Source organism: Excalfactoria chinensis, chromosome 1 (genome assembly GCF_039878825.1).
Source record: "Excalfactoria chinensis isolate bCotChi1 chromosome 1, bCotChi1.hap2, whole genome shotgun sequence".
Taxonomy (NCBI): Eukaryota; Metazoa; Chordata; class Aves; order Galliformes; family Phasianidae; genus Excalfactoria; species Excalfactoria chinensis.
In genome coordinates, this window is record NC_092825.1 from 78,532,101 (window position 1) to 78,552,625 (window position 20,525).

General features: G+C 38.7%; 1 protein-coding gene across 6 annotated transcripts in view; it reads left to right on the plus strand.

The window, feature by feature from the left end:
* The window catches only part of ZBTB20 (zinc finger and BTB domain containing 20), a 448,076-nt gene that overhangs the window by 120,014 nt on the left and 307,537 nt on the right, over positions 1-20,525 (plus strand). For all 6 annotated transcript variants that reach the window (XM_072352146.1, XM_072352172.1, XM_072352155.1 and 3 more), the window contains exon 4: positions 16,180-16,255. The gene's annotated coding sequence lies outside the window, so the exon portion shown is untranslated. The remainder of the gene's footprint in view (positions 1-16,179; positions 16,256-20,525) is intronic.

The following is a 20,525-nucleotide window of genomic DNA, read 5'->3' on the forward strand; positions in this document are numbered from 1 at the left end:
TAAAACTCACAGGGCATGCAGATTGTTCATCTTGGCCAAAATCAGATCCGGAATGCAGGTCGAGCCTTCTGACCTATTTAGCTGTTGGTGAAAAGCAGAAGACATTTGCAAGAAATTTGCAAAAATAATTTATTCAATGAGCATAGGAATTAATGAATCTATTCACTCTACCGGTCTACTGCTGGTTAGTGTTACATTCAAGCAACTTGCTGTTTAAGAAGTTATGAGCTCTCACTGAAGCAGTTTTTTGTGTATTTGAGCTGTTTCTAAACCCAATTGTGCACTGCTTCAGCTCTGAACTGGTACTAATGGATACTGCAGTTCTTGTCTTGGGAAATTTGTATTATTTTTCCTAACTGGTTTTTGTTGTTGTTTGTTTGTTTGTTACTTCTTTTTTCTTCTTTAATGAAGCCTGTAGGACTCCACTTTCTTTATTCAGGGTGATACTCCCCTAGCATATTTGGTTGATATTGGTAAGTGTATTTGAAGTATTACTAAGAACAAGGTACTTCCAGACAGCACACATTTTTAGCATTAAGGTAGCCAAGACAAAAAAAAACTGATATCCAGAGATGGATATCCTTAGTTATTCCAGGTTTAACCAATGATTTGCTCTATGACCTTTGGTAAACCACCTATTCTCTTCGTGCTTTGTAAAAGATGATTGATTGAATTGATCTGCTCGTGGGATGAGGGCCATTTTCAGATTCCTGACTGAGGATATCAGGGATCTTTGTTGCCAAATAATGAGAAGGTGGAAGGTAATGATAAACAGGCTGTAAGTATTTTCTTAAGATATGCTAACATATATCTTGATAATGAGACATACTGAAAGGCATGAGCGGGTTCTTCTGGTTCAGTAATGCAGATGAAAATGTTTCCTGAATTAAGGAGAGCTTGGAGTATGGGCTGAACAGTCTGAAGAAAGGAGACCTAAAGGTTATTGCAGATTTTGAGAGGTTTACTTGAACGTTAGCTTCCCCTTAATAAAAGCATCTTCCAGAAACAGAGATTTAATTCATTATGTACTAGCTATGACTTACTGCCAATTGAAACCTACCGTAAGAGAAACAGACTATGTAAGTTTACTTCCTTGGAATATAGTGGGGTGTTTTTTATGATTTTTCTTTTTTTCCTTACATTGGCATGTCTGAAAAATAAAGCATCGGGAGCATCAAGGCATCCTTTTCATTCCTTTTATCTATTTGTAAGGTATGCTATAGCCAATTCTTTCCATGCCCCTTTGTTAAAAATTAGTTTTATTATAATTGATAATGAGATGCAGCATGGAATCAGAGTAGTGAGTAGTTGTGTATCAGCATCAGTTACAGCAAGGTTTTTACTGCCCAGATTATTATTTCCACTTTATTTCTGGATTAGAAAAGCCTGTAACTTACTTGCTGAAACCGATCCATTGTAGGTTTTGCCTTACAGCTTTCCAGATGATACTTTACAGGGGAGGGACTTTCAGCAACTTGCCCTGCTTCCCTGCATGTGCATGTGGCAGGGAATGGAACGTTACTGCAATGAGAGTGTTAGGAAGACTGGTAAGTCAGGCCAGTTTAAAGCTTTAAAGTGAATATTAGCTGTACACTGACATTAGGGCTACAGGGAATGGCTTCAGCCTGTGGCAGGGGAGGTTCAGGCTGGACATTAGGAAATATTACTTCTCAGAATGGGTGGTCAGGCACGAGAATGGACTGCCCAGGGAGGTGGTGGAGTCACCAACCGTGGGGGTGCTCAAGGAACAACTGGATGTTGTGTTGAGGGACATTGTTTAGCGGGAGCTATTGGTAATAGGTGAATGGTTGGACTGGATGATCTTTTAGGTCTTTTCCAACCTTGGTGGTTCTATGATTCTGTGATTCATTAATAGTGCATATGGGCAATAATTGGTTTTTAGTCATTATTGACTATCACTAGATATTCAGACAGTTGTTACATAAAAGCTGTATCCTACATTAGCTACAGGTGAGCAGTACTGCATAGTTTCTTGTAGTTGGTTGTCCTGCAGCCCCAAGTGGTCTTAGTCACCAAGGCTGAGATCATGAAAGTTAAGAGCTCTTTCATGTGGGAAGTGGTTTCTTCATTCCTTATCTTCACTTGCTCTTCCTTGAGGTTTTTATGCTTCTCAGCCCTCTTCCCACCCAAAACAGGAGTAGTCTCATCTGCTCCCAGCATCACCTTATTGTTGGGCTAGCACTTTCCCTCTCCAGATTAGTTTTCAGGATCACTCTGGTCCCAGCCTGTCTGCTATGTGTCATTTTTCTTATCTTAACAGTTTTAATATCCTTCACGTGTTTTGCTGTAACCTCTTTTCTGCAGCCATAACACAAGTGTCTGTCCCTTCATAGTTACATCTTACCTACACAGACGTGCCTAGCTGTATTACAAAATACTTGTGCATTGTGCCCAGTTTTGCTTGTTGGTGTTATGGTGTTTTGAAATACTTGTATAATTATTTCAGTTTCTGATTCCAGTGTACTTAGTCTGAGTTCAAGGCAAGCAAATATTTATATCCAGCCCAGCATACTTCTAATTTAGGTGTGCAGCAGCCTCTTCTTTGGCTTTCCCGAAAGGCAGAGCTTTCTGCTTCAGTCATGCCCTTTCATGGTATTTGTTTGATTCCTTGATGGTGGTGTGGAATTCATCTTCATTGATGCCTCTCAGTACAGAACAGTGGCAGGACAGTGAGAAATAACATGTAGAGTTCTGCATAGAAGATGACTTATTGTTCATGGCTTTTATGAGGCTATTGTGTAACCTCTCAAAGCTCATACTGCTTCTGATTAACTGAGTTTGTTACCCAAGTTAAAAGGTCACGTGTTAATTGCTCACACAGAGCTCAATTTCTGTGTGAGCATCAGGTATGAAGCTGAGCATTTGATATATCATGAATTTCACGTTCCTTGATTACATAATGAAGGGGCTGGTGCTTTCAGAATTTGTTATAGTGTTATATTTGTTATAGTTGCTTTGTAAAAAGGAGATAGTATTTTGTTTGCCTTGTTGATTTCTATTTTCGTTGTCGTTGTTCTGTGGTGTGGAAAGTGGAGATGAAGGTGTTTCCTCTATGGGGCTCTGTGACGCTATCAACTTCTGCCCAGTTACTACTGGCCACATATGTTTTTTGATACTCTATGATCCTCTCTACTGTGGGGAGTCTTTTTCCATCCTCAGTGGGAGACTGAAGTGTGACGATGATCATGTTAGGATGTCTCCAAAAGTAAAGTGTGAGGTCTTGACATGGGTAGACCTTTCCTGCAGTGAATAAAAATGAAAGGATGCTTGTCTGAGCATGTCTGTGGAAAGAAGCAGGGTGGATGTGACAGGTGAGTTCACTACTGTGTGGTTCTCATAGCATTGTTTACACAATGTCAGTGTGCCATGATGCCTTTCTTAAATACGGAATGTAGTACTAACTATGAAGAGGTGGTTAAAAACTTACAGAAGTTTTAGTTTGTAAAGGATCCTAGACAGTATTTAAATGTCTTTGCATGGTTGGTTGTTGTTGGCCGAGTGGGAAAAAGCTGCTGTTTTGGTTCTCAGTGTACATCTCAATTGGCATGGCATTTATGTAACATAATGAAGAACCATACTGCTTGGTTGCAAGGAGAGATTCGCAGTGATGATTCACTTCATTGTATTGCTCCTTTTCACCCTTGGCTCTAAACCTGAAATGTATTGTTTCAGCTTTTAATCTTCCATTAATGACACTGGTATTCTAGGGTGAGTGATTGTAACAGTTATCTGTAGGTGTTTCCCTGTCTGCAGCGTTATTTTAATTCTCCTCGGGTAGATGTGAGCTCTGTTTGAGATCTCTGCACTTTAATCTTCTTTTGAGAGAGTTTGGTATGATGAGAAAAGAAAGATCGGATTGTCATTCTTCCCAAAATTATTTGTCCAGTCTGGCTTATCTTCCTGTCTCTCCGCCAAGTAATGACTATGACAGAATAATTTTTATTTTACTAAAGGAGCTCACGAGATCCTTAAATGAGATGACACACCATTTCAATTCCATGCTGAAAGTTCTATTGTTTCTCTTATCAAGATACGTCTTCCTCTGAGTATTTCTTGAGAACCTGCAGAAACTTAACAAACACTGTTTTGAACTCTCTGGAAGAGAAAAAAAAAGCAACTTCCCGTTTAATGCTTCCAACTATAAAATTTAATATAATCGACCCATGTTCTGTTTCCAACGACTCAGAAGTTGTCTGCTTTCCTTTCAAGAAAACTGCATCACAGATTTTGAAATGTAAGAGTACAACAGGTATAAAGTAAGGAATCGTTGTTAAAAGGTTTTACTTAAGGAAATTATTACAGCATTGTAGCCCTTACTGTGACTTCCAATTTGCCTTTTGTACATTATATCTCATAATATAAAAGCATGAAATCTGCATTAAAAAAAGAAAAAGAAAGAAAGAAAAGAAACAGCAAAATTTACGATTGCTTTCAAACAATTGCCATTTTACCTAAAAGGGCAACGTGTTTACAGCCTGTATGTGAAATCACTTTTGAGGGTAATGCGTTTCCTGAATATCTCTTGTTTTTAGCACAGTGATAGCTCAAAGCTAAGAAACCTTCCCAATGGGAACTGTACTTGTGGGAACTAAAAGATAGGGTTCTTAATTTTTTCCTGATACGAACACATTTTAACGTGGGAGCCACTGTAGGAAATCTGAGACAATCCTCCTCTTATTTGTTGCTGTGAGGCTTCTCTTCCCTCCAGGTTGGATCTGTGTAGTCCTCTATTTGAGATCCAACCACAACTAATTTCAGTGCAAAGTTAAATGTTGAATGCATTTTTGGCTGTCTTCCTGCCACCTCAGATGCAGTTTAGCAACTGGGAATAAGGTGAAACAGAGCACTGTGACTAACCAGTTTTCTGCAGGCCATCAGCAGGAGTCCACCAGTGGTACATGAATTAGCAAGCTGCCCTATGAGAAATGGTGGTAATTCATTACTATTCTGAAGTGTACTACAAGTTAACAGTGACCTGGAACATGTAATTAGTATTTTACTAAATATAACAAAACACAGATGTAATGGGCTAATATGTTTAAGTGGCCTTGGTACCATTTTACTTAATGCAGTGGGATTTTCTACAGCATATGGAGGTTGTTCTGTACACATTTACTATGTAGAACTTCCTCTTTTTGGACTTTATGTGGCTTAGAACAAAAATGAAACCACTTTCTTCCAGTAATTCATCAATACAGTTATTTAGAAGGAGCTTTATTTGTCTCCCTGGATGTCAGGCCCCTACTGTACTGGCTCTTTTTATTAATGCAGACTTCCACTCACTGAAGGCAGAGCTAGCAACCTACATTCCTGGGCTTTTTTTGTACCATGGCTCAGGAGATGGTAAGTTCCTCTTTTGCCCAAACATGCGCTCCAGGTGTAATTAGGAAATATAAAGCTATTAATGTTGTAGAGCATTGTTAAAAAATAAAAGCTTAAACTGGAAGACAGAAACGAGTAAGGAAAAGTCTCACATTGGAAGATTGCTTACAGAGGCCCTGGCAGCCCTGACTCCTGAGTTCTGTTCCAACATCTCTCAATCTGCTGAGGGAATCATGTATCTATAGTCAGCATTATTGTGTTTGTTCATGGGAAAAGAAAGTGTTTCAAAGCTGTTTCGAGGTTCAGGGGGAAAAGGCTGAATATGTTTGAAATTTCTGCCTAGTCATTGTACAAACTGATTATAGAAACATCAAATGGAGTTGAAAACAAGCCTCCATTCAGCTGACATTAAATAATACAGTATTTTATGTAACAGTCTTTAGTAAACACAGATGCATAATAAGAATGTATAGTTGTATACAGTTCTTAAACTCTCATTCTCTCTCTTGCAACTATTGCTTCCCAAATTGGCTTCTTTTTACGTTTGTTTTTTTTTTCTGCTTCCACACACAATAACAATCCTTAAAGAGATCTCCACAGTGTGGAACAACATTAGGAGTTCCTGGTAAGCTCAATATATTTTTGCAAGCATGTTTACTGTGGAAGGTAACAGTTTCGATTTAGTTCCTTATCTATTGCTTATTATCTTTGGGGGAAAGAGTGTGTAGTTCTCATATGCATAATTCCAAATAGAGTGATCCTTTTCCTCAGCAAAAGGAACTAGAAGAGAAGCTAAGCAACTAACTATTCCATGGTAGACCCACTTCTCTTGTGTAATATTTGTAGAGAACATGCTTTGGGAGTACTGAGGTCTTTGGGGATGTGGCAGAGCAGGGAGGAAGAAACTTTTTGGCTTCCCAAGCAGATTACTTGCACGTTCCACTTAGTGCATACATGTCTCAGAGCTTTGATGACTAAATATCTTGAAGAATCTCCCGTTTTTATTCCCTTTAAGTATTGTGAAGACTGAAGAGTTTAGTTGTATAGCATGTAAATGTTTCTCTTTTTCTTTTTTTCCTTATTTGTGAATATTATTTTCACTGTCTTAGTAACTGGCCCTGAAATATTTTTCTGGGCTTAGTGGCAAGGCAAAGGCATTAGATCAAGAATGTTCCAAGATTCACATTGGCTGGTATTTGCTTATATCACTGCAACTGAATGGTACCAGTTTTAAAATGCTTTTTTTTTTGTTGTTCAGGAAATTTTAAAACAGCTTTGATTTCAAACATGAAACTTGGCAAGTGACTGTTCCATAATGTGTTCTAATCACTTCTGCTATTTTGGAAAAGGCTTGAAAATATTCAGTTATTAGTTTATTAGAAATCTAGTTGCCAATTGTGTATCTGAACTTTTCTTCCTCTTTATCTGACACAACACTGGAAGATAATTAGCATATGGTCTTGTAGTCCTTTCCCCAGTGTTAATGTTAACATGATGGAATTCAGTTCTGCACTTTCCTATGTGCAGGATTTTCTTTTTTTCGTTCTTTCTTTATTTTTACTGTTAAAAACTTTTTAGACTGGTTTCGATTCTGCAGTTTTGTTGACCACCAGGGGGTCGCATTTGATTTCATCTGTTTAAATAAAACAGACTCAAGAACAGGTTGAATACCCAAACTTTTTCTAACGATAATAATTTCCTGCCTATTATGGGTGGGTGGGTTTTTTGTTTTGGAGATTGCTGTTAGTTTTATTTTGTTTTTATTGTTATTTTTATCTTCTTTGATGCAAATGGAGCCAGAGTGAGTTGTAGTCTTGGAAATTTGAATAGTTCAGTCATTGCAGAAACCCTGCTATTCCAAGCTCATACATAGCATATACTCTTTATCATATGTATTCTGGTGATAAATATTGCATTAGATATAAGTGCGTGCATGCTATTGTCCCTGGGATAACAACAAAGGTAATCTGTATTGGACCAGCCCAACAGGTTGCTTCGAGTCCAGTCCTGCAGCATATTTAAATGTTCTTTGCCCTTAGAAAAAAAAGTATCCATTCTTTTTACAGATTCATTTTAAACTTATTTAGTAATTATGCTGATGCTTTAATAGTTGGTTTTGTTTCTGTACAATGTGGCTTGCTGCATAAAACTTTTTTGTTGTTTTTACTAATAGTGAAAGTAAATTGAAGGCTTTTTTCTGTTCTTTCAAATATTATTTCCCGTTCTGATGGAGTGATCAGTTTGAGTTGTTGCTGATATGGTGTTTTTTTGCTGTATTGTTTTCAAGAGAAAATGGAACAGAGCTTTACCAAATTGTAATACAGGAGCTAAATTTTCTTGAAATTTTTTTTAGTGTCAACTTGGTCTTGTTTTCACTTCTCATAAGATGATATCTGATTAAGCAAGTATTAGGCGTGTTGACTTCACTGGGACATACCTGAAAGCTCACACTAGTATTACATTGAGGTTTTAAGCAGCAGGTTTACGATACAGTCTAAAGGTCTCAAAGTCCTTTGGTGTTAAATTTCCAAAGATTTTGGAGGTGAATGAAACAAGGGAGAGGTTATTAGCATTGTTCCTGGAACTTTGAATCTTAATAGAGAGTACTATAAGATGTTGTTCTGTATCCTCCTTAGGCCTTGAGCTTAATATGGCAGTTACATAAACTGAAAGAATGTGAAATTTCCTGGCATAGTTTATGTGTGACATTGTGCAAGATGAAGCTGGTTTTGGACTTCAGGTCAGCTGCCTACTGGCAAAAGTACATAATGTGCCTAAGTGAAAGAGCGTATTGATTTTTGTTTGTATATGTGATAGAATAAACTTACTCCATGCATGATCTGGAAGAGTCCTGATACTACTAGCAGTGTACCTGCCTGTGTGAATTCCTCACTTCACTTTCTATTACCTGTACTTTACATTAAAAGATAATATGGCCCATCTTACATGTCAAAATCTCAAGATGTTTCCAAGGTTCTTGGTGGGCCTGCAGTGGGAAGTTCCAAGGAGGTTCTGCAGACGCATTCCTTGCTGTTGCTACTCTGGGGGGTAACAGAAGGGTAGTGCCACTTCTCATTCTCTCTATTCCTCCACTGTAAGGAAGAACTACAAATTCAGGTCTCTTTTTGTACCACTGCCCTCCTTGTCTTTTTCTCTTTTTTGAGGATTGTCCCACCTTCATCCAAACTCTCTGTGCAGCAAAGGAGGGGAATGGAAGCTCTGCAGGTGAGTTCCAAGAGGTGGATTCTCACAGGGCAGATAGGGCAGCTGTTTGAGGGAGGTAATAGGATTGTTAAATCCTGATAGAAGAACAAAGGCCCCAGAAACATATGTGATGGGATATTGAAAAGGAGCCTGGCTGCAGGATGACATCAGATTGCCTAGTAATGGACCATTAAAGAGAAGTTAAGAGTAGAAATCAACAATTTTCCAGGGTTTCTTAGAGTGGTAAATGTCCAGCCTTTACTCATTCAATTTGCTTTTGTTTTCTCAGGAAGGATGACAACAAAATATCAGAAGTTAGTTTGCCCTCATTCTCAGAGTGGCCCAAGTAATTTGGAGCTGTGTTATCTATGCAAAGGAAAAGAACACTGCTGCATTAGTAAGGGACAAAGGACACAGTGGCATGCCTTGCTGCTGTTATGGAGCTTGTCCTGAAAGTATTCAGCTGTCACCTTTAATTGCTCGATTCTTAGAGATATTGCAAATTCAGAAAGAAAAATTATCACTTTGATCTCCTCTGTCATATGTCCTATGAAAAGAAAAACCACATGGCACTACACATACATCTCATCTCAGTGTAATGCCTTTCATCCAAGATCTTGCCATTTCATGGATAAGGGTCAGACTGAACATCTTCAAGGCAAGTCTTTGATGGAAGCAAAGGGGAGAGGAAGTTGCCCATTATGCAGCAAATGTTATGTGTGGGTAGTGTCTCAGTGGGGACAGCTCAGTGTTGCATCTTGTACCACAAATCAGCAGTGAAAAGGCTTTGCCTGTTCAGAGGGATAAAACTTCAAGATGGCAACTGAAGAAGTAACTTGTTTACAGAGAAGAATTTAAGGATGTTCTGTGTGATTACTTTAACATTTAAACTTTAATCATTAGAACAAAAGTCCTTACCGTAAGAAAAGAATCTAAATAATCTTGCTTGTCCACAGTGGCTGCAGTCTTGCTTTTTAGTTTGCTTTGTAAGGGAATAAGTTTCACAACTAAACTGGAGTAATGTGACATAGTCATATGTTCACATAATGAAAACTTTGTATTTGTGACTTTAAAACCAAATTTTATGTGAGTATTCAATAACATTTTTGAATGTTAAGATTCATTAAAGCTGCGTTGCTCTGGCCATTCAGTTTTCACTATTTGGACCTTATAATTTTGATCCTTAAGATCTTTTCACACTGGACATACATCTTATTTCTGAATCATCAGTTTTGAATGCTGTCAACATTTTCATTCTTTTTTCGGTTTCTTAATGAATCTGTTTAAGGATAATAATCCTAGCCTCATCGCAAGGCATCAGAGTGGATTTCTATCTACTTCTGTCCTTTCTATTCTTATCTAATACTGTTGATTAATAACTCATTGCTTCCTATCTGTCAGACAGTTCTTATCCACCTCATTGTATTATTATCCAGACCATAATTCTCCAGTCTCTCTATGAGCTTCCTGTGTGGTACTGTGTCAAAGGCCTTGCTAAAATCCAAACAAATTATATCCGCCACATTTCCTTTATCCGCCCAGTTTGTCACTGCACTGAAATACCTATCACAATGAAACATTTATTGATGTAAGTTTCTGTGTTAAACCAGAATAAATGTGAAGGTTCTGCTGTGATTATATGATAGAGCCTGCTTCTTAACAGGTATTATCATTTTATGCACTAAAGATAATTTGAGCCAAGGGAGATGATACCATGCAGCAGGAGCAGTGAGGCTGTGCAGATCAAAGCATTATGAACCTTGAAAAGAACTAGGTGAAACTTATATGCTACAATAACTTGCAAAACGTATAAGCAAAGTCCTTGAGCTGTATTCCAAGAGATGATATGTGAATGTCAGCTCCAGTTCTAAAAAGACAGGGATCTCCTGGAAGGAGTCCAGCAGAGGGCCACAAAGATGATGAAGGGCCTGGAGCATCTCCCATATGAGGAAAGGCTGAGTAACCTGGGTCTGTTCAGCCTGGAGAAAGGAAGACTGAGCGGGGATCTGATTAATGTTTATAAATATCTGAAGGGAGGTGGGAGGCAAATGGATGAAGCCAGGCTCTTCTCAGTGGTGTGTAGTGATAAAACAAGGAGCAATGGCCTAAAACTTGAACAGAGGAAGTTCCATGCAAACATGTGGGAGAACTTCTTTACAGTAAGGATGATGGAGCACTGGGACGGGTTGCCCAGAGAGGTTGTGGAGTTTCCTTCTATGGAGATAGGCAAGTCCGGTCTTGACACCTACCTGTGTGACCTGCTTTAGCAGAGGAGTTGGACTTGATGATCTGTTAAGGTACCTTCCAACCCCTGAGATTCTGTGACTCAGAGCTGCTTCACAAGAAGCTGTATCTTTAGAGAAATAACTGTTTGGGCAAGGCCTCAGGCAAGCTGCGTGCTGTCACTGTTCCTGTTCCTTGAGAACATAAACAGGATTTAGGGACAGCTTGTGCAAGAAAACAGTTGGAATAGGGAGTATCATTATTTTCAGCAGCGAACTTGATAACTATCATCACCCCTGCATAGGAGGAAAGCTTCATGAGATATTTTGAAGGATGCTGGGTCCCACCTGGCTCTAACACAACCACCAGTGAAACTGCACTTCAGGAGTCCAGGTCAGGTCTTAAGTGCAGTTACAAGGAGACTACCTCTTCACTGGGTTGACAAGTTCAGATACTAACATGCTTTTACAGCCGTGTTTCTCAAGTACTTCTTGCTTACTCTGTTAGCAGTAGGAATAAATGAGAGGGGTGGACTGTGCTATTAAAGAATCCAACGCATTCAGCAGTTACGAGAGCCCTTGTAGTGAAACTGCATGCAGTGTGAATTTCGAAGTGACTGCTAGGGTTGATAATGTGTCACATCTTCTATGTATTTGAGTCTCTAACTTTCTGAAACCAGAATTTCAAAGAGTGTTTGTCTTATCCTGTGGGCAGTATTTTTCATACTCAAATGAAAACAGTTCAGATGTTTTTTGGGGGAGGGGGAATGAAAAACAGTCAAAAACACACCTTTTTCCGTATCAAACTTCTTTTCTAAATGAAACAACCGTAGCTTAGAAGCTGAAGTTTGTAATGGAGACAGTCTTCTCTGGGAAAGCTCAATAGGTGGATGCTGTAAGGAAGAGAAAATCTCTGTGGGTACACAGCTTTACAGTGAGCTAATAACAGATGCAAGTTTATCATTATGACAAAGAAACCTTCAATCTGCTTCCCTCCCCCCCCATACTGCATTGATCTTGTTCCTAGCACAGTGCCGTAGATTGTCTTCTTCTCCAGCTCACCTGAACAACAGAACCCAGGTATCTCATACCTGCAGCCCTGTGAGCCATGAGCTGCAGTCGTGGATTAGGTTTATCTGAAGCTCAGCTCTGTAGTTGATAGTGGGGACAGTGCATCTGGCACTACTGCTACACTGTGTAAATGGCTATGAGTTGAAAGGCAGAACTGGAAATGTGCATAATTTGTGTGTACTTTTGTAATAGTACAGTTTTCCAATTCAGGAGGACGAACCTGTGTGGGAGGATCCTTTAAGCACAAGCATTAATTTTTGTTCTTTTTTTCTTTTTTTACTCTATCCCCTCAAGACAAATGACTGACACAAAATAAACCTCTCTATAAAGATAAGACTCTTTGGAATAGTATCAACTGAAGGACATTCACCTTGAAATACAGAAGTGATGTAATGCTGTATCTACATTATTACGGTTTATACTTCTGCTTTACTAATGAGCCTAGACAGACCTTTGTGCTGATGTGCCTGTAGCAGTTTCAGTTTCAAAGTTTGCTTGTTTGTTGTTACATGGTGAGCCTGTACAGCATAGATCTCCTTCTCTGATTCCTGTGACAAAATCAGTCCATGATTTTGTTTGTGTTTTCAGATACAAAAGGCCAGAAAGTAATCTGGACTATACCCTAAGCCATCATTTGGATTCTGAAATAGGAACGAGTTCTCTTGACTGGTCTGTGAGCTTATTTGAAAATTCTCTTAAAATTAATGGGTTTTCTTTTCTTCTTTTCTTTCTTTTGTTCTTGAAAGGGGCTTTCTTAATATAATCAGTGATTTTTTTCAGTGAGTAAGGACGTCCTTATTTCACATTTTGTTTGTAGTAATTTGGGGTACTGTCTTTATTTGCAGTTCTAGAAGTGAGAAGAACGATATGATCAAGTACTTGGAAAATGATCAATTGATTGATGTTGTAAATTCTATGTAGGAAACGGAAAATATGTCAATAAATGTTGCACTATATTTTCTCCTATCCTTTTTTCTTCTCTTTCCCCATAGCTAATCCACTGCGTGTGATTCTCATTAACTTCCTCCAGTTGACATCAGGTATTCAAGACAAATCAAGCCCTTACAGAACTTCCTTGCTGCCAAGAAGCAGTTTGGAAAAGGCTAAGATGTCCTGAAATGTTTTCTAATAACAAATGATTTCTTTCTTCTTTACTTAATTTTTAGATTGAGTGAATGTGGCCCTTCCAAAAATGGTGAACAAGATCACCACTGCCAGACAGACATGGCATGTGCCTGTACTTCATGGAATACTGCTGACGTGACTTCAGTCACATCCAGTCAGTAGCTTTGCTCTCACGTTTTTCAGGCTCTGCATAAATTTAATAACAAGCAAAAATCATAAAAAATAATAATAATAATAAAAAAATCATCAAAACGTTTACCTTTCTGTGATTCGTTTTTGAAGCATTTACTGAGAGCCAACACTTGCCCTCCTGTTAATGCTCCACTAACGTAGCTCATTTTCATACTCCTCGTTCCTGTAATTCCAGTTCTCGGGCTTCTCCCAAGCAGAAGTTGACTGGCTGTTCTCAAGCAGGTTCCTTGCTTTTCTCAAGGGGTACAGGGCTCTCCTTTAAGAAAGGAGAGAGGACTTGTGCTAGCCATCTGGCTAAGAAGCCACCTCCTTTTCAACCTCCTGCTCATATGTACTTGTCTAAGTTATTCATCTCGAGACCACAAATTTCTTGGATTGTAAACTGAAAGATATAAGATTGCAGTGATCGGTGTTCTGTGCTTAACGGGGCTTTCTGTAGGTTGTGCTTTGGGCTTAACTCCAACCTGTAGCTGAAGCAGCTCCTCGCAGCACTCTGGCTGTGAGCGCTGTATGTTGGATGTTGTGTTAAGTCCAGCTTTTTCACTGCAGTTTTTCAAGATGGAAGCTGGAACATTGTCATGAGGTTCCATTTCCTTTAGTTGGTGGCTCGTAGCGTGTGCCAGCTATGCCTGTTTCAAGGAGAGGGAGAGCTACATCTGCAAGCGTTACGCCCTGCTGCTGAGCTCAAATGGCAGCTCTACATGTTGCCTTCCTTTGTTTTCCTTTTCAATTAGAAGAATGTGCGCAGAGCAGGAGGGACTTTGGGGTAATGCTACTTGGAGAACATGCTGATGAAGAGCTGTCAGTAGAGAGAAAGGGCTGTGCCTTCATGGTTTCATAGGAGAGGGCAAAATGCTTCTTCATTATCTACAATAAAATTGGTTATTTTGGACAAAATTTGCTGTGATCAAGTCCAAGCACCAATTTATTCCTATTTAGGTCATCAGAAAAGGGCTTCAGTGGTGCAGTCTGTATTCTGGCTCTCTGTATGAGGATACATTTCACCCTCGGTGAATGCTCTTTGTTTTCTCAGTTGAGGACACTTTTTCATTGCATTCATTAAAAGAAATAGCTCTGGATTGCAAATGCCACTGCCCCTGTCCTTCCCAGCTGGCAAGCCAGCATTACAGTCCTTAAGATTTTAGAAAATGGGGTAAGATAGGAAGGGGAAGGAAAACTAAAATGGAAATTCAGAGGCTGAAGCTGTTATCACTCATTTGATGGTTGTGCTGTTGCCTGGTTCTGATGGGCTTGCAATTTCTATGTCTGGGTCTCTTCCCCGTTCCTCTGTATGGCTGATGTTGATCAGAAGAAAGAAGGGAAGTTATGTAATGTAAAGATTGTGTAGGGAGCGAGGAACGTGGTTCTCAGATGATTCATCTTGCCAAGACACTTTGAGAAACATTTCATGCAAGGTTGTGCTGTGCAGGTGTTGTCCTAGGAAATCTGAATGTGAAATCTTATTCCTTTCTTTTCAGTGCTAAAGGTTTCATTCATTGTGCATGAGATTTGGTGATGATTGTTGTGCTCTCCCCTTCAATGTTGCCTGCTTCAATATAGCTCATTTTGACAGACTTAAGCCCAACAATAACTGAGCTCACTTGCGTTTGTAGGATACATGTATGTATGAGCATGTTTGCACGGCGGCGTATCGTGTGATAGAGCATGCTTCTTGCTAACATCTGTGGGGAAAAAATGGAGAGGATTATATAACACTGAAGCCTAAAGAGCTGCTTTGTGTTTACATTGGGTTTTAGTTTGGTTTGCTTTTTGTTTTACTTGTAGGGGATCAAAAATAAAACTTCAGTGAGGAATTGCCTCCAGACTGTGGGACATTTGAAATCAGTATTAGATTCGTGTCCAGAATTTATTCACGGCTCACTCTCAGAATGCAACAGTGAGGAAAATAGCTTTGACGTTGAATGGGGCAAATTAGGAAAAGTCTGCTGTCATCTTATTAAAAGAAAATTTGAGCAAGTTTTGATTTGTTTCTTTAATGAGTTGCTGCTACGTTGCATGTGTCTGTGTATATAGCTATATGGTTTGTTATTATGAGGTCAAATCCTGACAACTTACTGCAAAATAGTTTTAATTTATTATTAATATTTTTTGTTATTCTCACTTCTTCTGCTTTTGGAGCCTTTATAATTAGATATAATTAAAACCACAGGTTTATAATTCCACTCTAACATTTAAACTCATATTTATGGTGTAACCCCCGGAGTTTTATTGTCATTCCAACTGCATTTTGGAAGAAAAGAAAAAAAAAATGTTTTTTGCATTTATTCAAATGCTTTGTCTATAACTACCACTTCTTAATCATTTGTTTTGCACAGTGAAATGACATTTTGCTTTACATGATACGAAGCCATACATGTTCGAGAGTAGCTATTTCATATCCCTTAACAAATGAGTGTAAGGGACCTTTTGCCTCGCGCACTTTAAAAACAGCTTTCCTCTTTTGGAACTTGTCTTTCTGCTCCTCCATGCAACAGTCTGAAGTGCTACATGCTGGAGAGCTGATTTTTCAAAGAATGTTGGCTGGCATTATGTAAAACCGCATCTTTCCTTTTGGTGCGAATATTCTGGTCCAAGCAGTGTCCTTGTTTTACAGCAATTAACGTTTTCCCCCTCACAGTCGCTGATATGTGACGGTGTTTTTCTGTCTTCTCTAATTGTGATGCTTTGTTTTCTTTTTACATTACTATAGGGTTGATGGTTAAAATTAAGTGGCAGAAGGCTTCTTTCCAAGTTATTCAGATCTATATTTTTTCTGTAGAAATATGCATTGCTACTCTCAATTGCCTTATTTCCCTTCTTCTTTCACTGTAAAATACTCTGGGAAGAGCTTCTTTTAACAAAAAAAAATAAAAAAGAAGAAGAAGAAGAAGAAGAAAAAAAAAGGCTACGCTTGACTGATAATGCATTGCTTTGGATGGTGAAACATTATGAAAGTTTAATTTTTAATTAAATCTGAAATACCAATTATAACTGAAAGAGATTTTAACCTGTTTCTTTTCAGACTGCCTGAAGTTACATTGTAGATGCTGAAATCACTGCACCTTAAAAACAAAAAGATTAAGCTGCGCTGCATTCTTGTAAGTAAAAGCTTTTCCGGTACCTTTTGTCAGTATTTTTCCTCAATATACATCCAAAGTGTTAGCACAGTAACTGCTCTTGGATAAAGGTCAAATTCCCCTTGAATAGGATTTAGAAGTTCAAAGGATGTTTTATTTGAAAATTAGAACTAAACTTGAATCTTTCAGATCTTTAATTTCAGACCCCTGAATAGATCTTTCCTTTTCGCTTTGATTTGATTATTATTAGGAATAGTGTGTGTCTGTTGACGTACGGTTCCTGTGGCTTTGTCAGAGAGGATTTCTGCTCTTTGGAGTGGAGATAATAGAAAATAGCAGAAGGTTCCTCATAGCATAAAATATAGTTTATCCTTTTTATTTTTTGTAGTCGTCATCAAATATCCCTTACATAAGAAAAAAAGATGGAACATCTTTCTAATGACATCACAGGAGGCTTTGGCTGCTTTAGGACATAGATGAAGGCAGAGATGCCTTATTCATCTGTGCTGCGATACAACAAAACAGTCAAAATAATGTCTCGCGTCTCTCAGTAAGAAAGAAGCCTCTTTCTAAGGGCTTAGTTATTCCATAAATGCAAGGCGAATTGTACTTCTACCCTTATTTAGAATGTGTTTACCGAATATGTCTGGGTAAATAATTAAGATTCGAAACTTGTGTGGATGAAGAACAAGCAAGTAAAAGAGGACTGAGAACTGCTGTAGGTTCAGATACTCTGAATTTAACGAAATAATATGTGAGCAAAAATCCAAGAGTTTGAAAATAGAAAGAATGGATTTTTTTAGTTTGACAGTGCAAAGCTGTGGAGTATGACAAAGCAAAGTCAGTTTGTTTTCTTCTCTGAGCTCAAAATGTTCAGTCCGTAATGAAACCCAGCGTCTTTTTCCAAAGTGCTACTTTCCTACTTCACTATTAAAGTATTTTAACTATTCCATAGTTGTTGTTTTTTTTCTTAACTCTCTGTCTCCCCAACTTTTTTTTTTTTTCTCTCTTTCTTCAAATTGTATTTTAATGATTTAGTTTGAACTAGCTGAAGGTTACAGTACACTGTGGGCAGCTAATGCATGCCCCTTCCAGCGTGGAACACCAAGCATGACTCAGGCAGGCAGACTGTGCCATTCTGGCTCGACTCCATTGTGTTTTTACATTACTGGCAAGGGCCACGCCATTGTGTTGCTTAAATATTGTGCATTAACTGCAGGCTGTGGCTAGTGAATTGTATTTAATGTTTTCTCCTCATCACGGCTGAGTATCTGCCATGAACAGCTTCCCTGGCCACGAGAGGTTAACCTTGCAATTTAAAGGGTGACCAGCACTGAAAACACTGGTGGATTTGTTGGGTCCAGCAACAATTTAAAGGGAGGTGTTAGGAGCAAGGGGAAAAGTTAGGGGACATTTGTGAATCTGGAAATGCAGAGTATGAAAGTTGTCTTTCTTTTTTGTGTGAATACCCAGGAGAAAATTTATTGGAAACCAATAGAAGTTCTCTTTCCAAAATGTAACAGCAGAGTGAGGACTGAATTAAAGCATGTTGTTTGAATCCTTGGAATCCAGATGGTCAGTAGCAGGACTAGTAAGTCCTGCGTGGACAGCCCTAATGCAAAATACCAGGTAGCAATATATGGACCTCATGGATGATGCTGGAATAGGCTTTTTCAATTAAGGAAGAGATGGGAATCTAGGAGGAGGAATAAATACACAAGTGCAGAAGTTACATGCAGAAAAAACAAAAAAATAACCTTTAACAGGGTTGGAAGAAAATCAAGGCAGAAATACTGTATAGCTTGCTCCAGACCAGAGTAAATCAAGGGCTGAACTGGAAATTGAGCTGGGGATCGTGACTCCATCTCTTTTCTGCTTGGTTCTTCTTTTTGTTCCCTGAGGTAGAGATTTAAGCATCAAATTTTTGAGTTTCTTGTTTCGTTTGTTGTATTTCCCCAATAATATCCCCATCTGTAAACTCCTGGCTGCCCTTAAATTGGGTAGCCTTGGCATACAGCCAGTAATAGAGACAAATAAGTTGGGGGAACTTTTTATGTATGAAGATGTATGCTGTAAAATGAGTCTGTGCTTCTTAACATACCTTGTGTTCGTGTAACTGTAGGGGCACCCTTGTTATAGAAGATAATATGCTTTAAGAATTTATTTTCTCTCAGATGTATGTTTACTGTAATCAGGTGTCTCTAATTCTGAGATCTTTAATGAAGAAAACTTTCAATTATGGCTTTCCTGTGTTAACCTGAAAACAGTAAAAAAAAGCAAGCCGTGCTTTGCTAGTTTTCTATTAGAGAACAGGATTGTTTTAATTGAAGAGTGGAACTTTGTTTTAGGTAGAGATATCCTTAAAATAAGTCATTAATAGAAAAAGGGGCCAAATTTTCATCTGCTATAAAAAATATACTTAATAAATGGCACTACAGAAAAATACGGATTCACAACATGTGAACATCTGGCAGGCAGCTGCACAAGAACACAGCCTTGTAAATGTAGTGCAGGCAGGCTCTTAATGGGAAAGGTCTGTGGGCTTGATTCTTTTTATGTTGGGTGGTCAGATCAGCTATGTACTAAAATTATGTGGATTAATAGGCAAGTAGATCCACTGAGAACCGTGAGTCTATTCAAATACTTAACTTTAAAGATGTGCTTAAGTACTTCACTGTTTGCAATTAACCCAAAATAGGATTAAGTCCTGTAAGAGGAGTTAGTTACCTCTGCTGACATTCAACATGCATTTGATTTTAGAACTGGACAGTGGGGAAAGCATGTTGTCTGTGGAAGAAAATAAGTTCTGTACTCACAACCTGGAGAATTAAACAAGAGATGCACTGAATGTGCTTTAATAGTAATGGTTTTAGTTACAGCTGTCTGATTTTAGGTGCCATTGGCTGAGGCCAGCAGGGACATACAACACATTAAAGGGAAAAAAAGAGTTTTTTTCAGTTTCAATCTTACATGGCCTTGTGGTCTGGTTACTGACCAAGAGGTCTGGAGTTTAAATTTTGTTGGATGATGGGTCATTGGGTGGCTCTGGACAAATCATTTAACCTCTCTGCACCTTGTTTAGCAGATCAGTCTTTCAGCCTGGTTACGACTTCAGTACTGATGCAGCTCTGAGAACGCTATTGAGTTTGTTTTTGCAAAGCTCTTAGAGGAGAAATAGTAACCATTGTTATCATTAATAAATGTATTGTGTAGACAAAGCATGAGGGATGGAGATACAGTCGCTCACGGAGGTGATCTTTCACAACTCACTTGTGCCTTTGTTTAATTCCATCACTCAAAGGTATCAAGGCCAACTCCAATTTATAGAAGTATTTCTCATGTCACTCTCCCCACTGTTGAGTATTTTATTGTTTGTTTTCTCTCCATCTGTTTTTTTGCTACTTTCCTCCATGCTGAATTAACCTTGCATACCAAACCTTATTCCCCTTTTTTGTATTATACAGCAGAGACATTCATATAGCCTCAAAATTAGAGAGAACAAATTCATTTTGTCTACCGATTGTTTGCTGATGATGTATGAAACAGACAGGAGACAGTTTGAATTTTCATAAGTTCAATTGAGCTTGCAGGCTTAAGGAAAGGAACGGGCAGAGCCCAAGTCAATGTGACACAGTAAGCTGGCATCCCAGAGTGCATGCGGCATGTGTAGCGTCAGGATGTCAAGGCTATACAGGGCTTCGTCCGTCAAAGCAGTACTTTTAAATTAAGGAAGAATTTTGAAGCAACAAACAAGCTACCCCACCATGTTCACAACACAGGAATACTCGTGTTTCCTGATGGATACGGGATCTGCCCTTTCCTGCTATACCTTGCTGTTTTAACTAGAATTGCATGTCTAATGTGAGTGTAATTGAGCCTTGCACATTCCTAGTTGCTATTCCTCTGACAAAATCTGAAACCTGAATAGTTCACTAAGACCTTTTTGGATGCAGAAGGAGTAGCTGCACTGGAGAAGACATGTTTGAATGTGAAATAAGTATATAAGTATGCTTCTTTGAAGAAAGATAAGTGTCTTGGGGCTGGCTGTCGCTGAGGAATTGTGTTAGCACTGACAAAGAGAATTAATTTTGCCTTTTTCCCCCTCCTATACCAAGGCATTAATCCAGAAACTCATGGGGATAAATTCTGCCCTGATTTCTACCTGTGGAACCCCAGTGGAAACAGAGAGAGGTCATAAATGTTTGCCAAAGCAAAAAATTGTCCTAGTGTTAAAATTGTTGAGAAAGTAGAAACTGGTTGATTGTTACCTGGGTCAGGGGCATGAAGGGTA